Below are 5,097 nucleotides of genomic sequence, written 5' to 3' on the forward strand. Positions count from 1 at the left end.
TGTAATATACACGCACATACACGTATTTATATATATGTACTACGTGTTTGTGTGTGTATGTGTGTGCGTGCGAGTGAGGGTGTGTTTGTGTGTATATATGTATGTATGTATGTATGTATATGGACTATCACTGGAGACTGGATACATATATAAGCAAGCTATACTTGAAACATATTTATCTTATCACTCATTCTAGAGATACCAGCTAAAATTCGACGAGGATGGGATTCGAACCCACGCAGGGAGACCCTATTGGATTAGCAGTCCAACGCCTTAACCACTCGGCCACCTCGTCATGTACGTTATGATCTAAATGGATAAATCTTCTATTTGTGGCTGCAGCGCTTTCATCATCAAAGACGCTGAGACAGCGTGGAGGAGATTCCAACGCGTTTTTGATAAGACAGACGCAAGAGGTAGAGGGTAGAATTGATTATATAATGTATATATTGCAATAAGTAAACCGTTCTTATGTCTCCATTAAGTACTAGATTTTACGAATGTGAACTACTAAGTGAAACAATCCCGCGTATGGATCTAAAATAGTATTGAATGATACAATTCACGTGTCTTTTATTTCGAAAAATATTTCACTTCAGAGGATAACCAATTCCCAAGCCTTGATTATGACATCTAACTATTAAAAATAAACTCTTTCGAAACCGTGCCCAGATGACGATTCAAGTTTTTGTGGACGTGCCCGGTATAAGGGATTTTTCATGTGCGGTTGTACCCCAATCGTGGTCAAGAACGATCATCGTTGAGCCACGGACGATCATCGTTGAGCCGTGGACGATCATCGTTGAGCCATGGACGATCATCGTTGAACCATTGACGATCATCGTTGGGCCGTGGACGATCATCGTTGAGCCGTGGATGATGATCGTTGAGCAATGGACGATCATCATTGAGCAATGGACGATCATCGTTGAGCCGTGGACGATCATCGTTGAGTCAAGAACGATCATTGTTGAGCCATGGACGTTGTTGAGTCAAGAATGATCATCGTTCAGCCGTGGACGATCATCGTTCAGCCGTGGACGATCATCGTTGAGCCGTGGACGATCATCGTTAGGCCATGGACGCTCATCGTTGAGTTATGGACGCTCATCGTTGAGCCCTGAACGATCATCGTTTTGCACACACACACACACACACACACACACACACACACACACACACACACACACACACACACACACACACACACACACACACACACACACATAGCGTAGTGGACACTTGGAACAAGCTGGATAATGAAATAGTATGCGCAAAAACCATTCATGAGTTTAAAAGTAAACTAGACACTGCGAGATACAAAGACGGGACACCACGAGCATAGCTCCCCTTCCCGCAAAATACAACTAGGTAAATAGACACAACTAGGTAAATACACACGCTCTCATCCAGGAGGGTAATAGCTGTTGATCACGAGTCCACCACGTGATCCAAGACCATGGTGAATCACGCACGTCTTTATAGTGTACTACAGTAGTTGTACCGCGCTCGACTGATACTACAATGATTTGCAAACAGGCAATACAAATCTGGTGGGCAAGGAGTTGTGTGTGTGTGTGTGTGTGTGTGTGTGTGTGTGTGTGTGTGTGTGTGTGTGTGTGTGTGTGTGTGTGTGTGTGTGTGTGTGTGTGTGTGTGTGTGTGTGTGTGTGTGCGTGTGTATTTCTACGTGTGTGTGTGTAAGGTCACAGTATTACCCACATATAGCACCATATATAAGCTCTGAGCTCTCATTTGTAAGGGTAACTTTTGTCGATCACGAGAGTAGGGTGATAGTAAGCCCTACAAATAACGACGTAGACGCAACCAACGACATTGTGTATGACATGTTTGAAGGAAGGGAGAAAACATTCCTAAGTATTGATACTCCGATTGAAATAGGTTCGGATATACAGACCTCTGTTTTAAATGCTATAGACACCCCTTCTATCCCTTTGCATAAATTGCGGGTTAAGGTTGGTTGCGTGGTAATGGTTATGAGAAACATTACTCCTCCCAAGTTGTGTAATGGTACGCGATTGATGGTCACCAACTTTGAAAAGAACACTATCGTTGGCAAGATTCTAGGGGTAACGTATTCAGGAGAACAGACCGTAATCCCCAGGATAACACTCGAGTCCACGGATTCAAGTATCCCCTTCAAGCGCAAGCAGTTCCCTGTCAAGTTGAGTTTTGCCATGACAATTAACAAGTCGCAAGGGCAAACATTTGAAAAATGTGGACTTTTGCTAGATGGCACCCAATGCTTCGCACATGGACAATTGTACGTTGCGTGTTCCCGTGTTACGAGTTGGGATTCACTATACTACTATACTGGGTGGAAGAAGGTTAAAGACAATGAATGTCGAAGACTGCCTACCAACGTAGTATATAAAGAGTTATTCTTTGCCCAAGATGTGCCAGTAGAGCCCGAACAGCAATCAAGGGTGGTGACCGAACACTCGGACGACGCAGCGATAGCAGAAGAAGAACCTGATCAGTCCATGGTAGTAATCCCTCCAATATCGGAGAAAGAGGCAATCGATATGGTACTCCCAGACTACACTTATGACAGTAAAGAAGATGAGAAACCGACAACCACTGAAAGTACTGTAAAAGAAGAAATAGAGGCTATGCAACGTAAACTTGGACATAAACTTGACAATATCAACGAGGCTGTAAATTTGCAACGTAAACTTGAACATAAACTTGACAATATCAACGAGGCTGTAAATAAGTTGTTGGAGGCATCGGGTGAGGAGCCTACTCAAGAGGGAAGATCGTTGGCACCAAGAGGAAAAGAGAAGGTGATGAGACAGAAGATGAGCCTATAAAGTGTGTGAATATAGATGATAAGGCTGATTCAGATAAATAAAGCAATCGGAATTTAAAAAAAAAAAAAAAAAAAAAAAAAAAATGCGCGGAGCGCACTGCGAGCGAAGTGAGCGACCCGCGTAGCGGCTCTTGCCGAAGGCCAAGCACCCCTGGCGTAGCCAGGGTTGGCGTAAGCCAGGTGCTTGTCTTAATAAAAAATTAACATTAGCTTATCAGAACGAAAACTAATATTCCACTTCCAGTCATACCTCAATAGAAAGTGTGAGAAGTTGTTTTCATGACCTGAGCTTTAGTGGCCATATAAGGGAGTAATATATAAATAGACATATATACAAACAAGTATTTGCACACCTATAACATATATTTGACCAAATTTCTGTGTATGTACAGCAGTTATCTATCAAAAGATACACAGTGACTTGGCAGTGCATATCAGCTATTAAAGAGAAGTGAACCAAAGACTTTTCTTGCCTCACAAAGGATTACAAAGGCGGAGCATGCCGACAGGAGACATTTTGGTCCATATCTAGGTCGGATGGGAAAAGAAAATCATAATGATAACAAATAGATAAATAAACAAACAAATAAACGATTAAATGAAAACTATAACACTGTAAATAATAAATAAAATAAATAAATGCATAGGTATAGTTAGATAATAAACAAACAGGTAAATAGTATATAATAATGAATTGACATATAGCTAATAATAAATGAGAATCAAGCAAATAGTAATAAACAAGCAGACAAATGATAAAACAAATAAACAAATAATACAAAATAAATGATAGTCATTGTAGCATCGTGCTTAGGTGTTTATCTAAATGATTCTTAAAGCTTCGAACTGAACTAAATTACACTGCCTCTACAGGAAGTTTATTCCATTCATTAACTACACGGTTGGCGAAGTTGTTTCTACCCACTTCCAAATTATATCTACTTTCGGACAGTTTGAGACCATTGTTTCTTGTCTGAGTCTCATTCAGTGTGAAAATTTTGTCATTTTGATGTCAATTCCCTTTAGAATCTTAAAGACCTGTATCAAGTCATCTCTGAGTCTACGTGTTTTTAAAGAAAACAGATTCATGTTTTAGTCGATTTTCGTATGACTTATTTTTGAAAATTGGAATCAGTTTTGTTGCTCGCCGTTGTACTTTTTCCAATCTGTCAATGTCTTTAATGAGATTCGGTGACCATACGGAAACATCATATTCCAAATGTGGACGAACCAACGATTTATATTACTTTTAAATGAGTGATTGACTTTTGAGGCCAAAAGATCGCGCAATCAGTCCTAGAATCTTATTTGCTTTCTCAGAGGCTGAAATACACTGCTTGGATGATTTGAGATCGTTACTGATAATTACGTCGAGATACTTTTCACTATCCACTTTTGTTAACGAATTTCCAAATAACTTGTAATCGTACTTACTGTTATTTTTACCTATGTGCATTACTTTGCAATTACTGTGTTAAATTTCACCCAAATACACACCAAAAAGAAGCTTGATGTAAAACCACACCATCACAATATGCAAGTTCAGGAAAAAAAATATTAACATTCATAAGTACTAGTCTCGGTATAAACCATTCTCCTTCTATCAAGTGATTAAAATGAATACATGAAGTCAACAGGCACTCATTGGGAAGACCACGCAGGAGAGGGAAGATGGTGTTAAAAAGGCAATCGCATCTCGGGGAGTATACCTGGCAAGGTGGAGAGAGATTGCACAAGAATGGCGAAGATGAAGTAGACTGGGTAGAGCGTAGATGGGTCCAGAGATGGCCCGAAATCCACCAGAGGAAAGGAACATTGGTTATGAAAATCTGTAGTTAATGTCTGTTTGCTAAGAACATGAAAATTTAAGCTCTCAAGGTGTGGCGTCCTTGTGATTCACCATGGTCTTAGATCACGTGTTTGACTTGTGATCGACAGCTATTACCCTTCAGGATGAGATCTCAGAGCTATTTCATGGCCCGATCTGATAGTTAACGGTCAGGACGATGTCTTGCTAATCAATGGTGACATATTCGATCCAGAACCACCTTAATCCTAATTATACCATAAAATCAATTGGTGTTGCGCACGTATAGATATTGCAGTCACTATGAAGAAATTGAACAAAGTCGAAGTTGGATGAAACACGCCCGATTTCCTCTCGATATAGACAAGGGCAAGGCAAGCGTTCTCTGCTTCACTTCGGTCGGCAGAGGAAAACTGAAGTAGCAGTCTTTGATAATATTTAATATTCTATTTATACAT

General features: G+C 40.3%; 1 non-coding gene across 1 annotated transcript; it reads right to left on the bottom strand.

The window, feature by feature from the left end:
• Window positions 1-213: 213 nt before the first annotated feature.
• On the bottom strand, window positions 214-295 carry TRNAS-GCU (transfer RNA serine (anticodon GCU)). The gene has a single exon. It is a non-coding gene; the product is annotated as a tRNA-Ser (tRNA).
• Between the last annotated feature and the right edge of the window lie 4,802 nt (window positions 296-5,097).

The sequence above is a fragment of the Oratosquilla oratoria genome, chromosome 6, assembly GCF_046742065.1.
Source record: "Oratosquilla oratoria isolate Oo_2021 chromosome 6, ASM4674206v1, whole genome shotgun sequence".
Classification (NCBI taxonomy): domain Eukaryota; kingdom Metazoa; phylum Arthropoda; class Malacostraca; order Stomatopoda; family Squillidae; genus Oratosquilla; species Oratosquilla oratoria.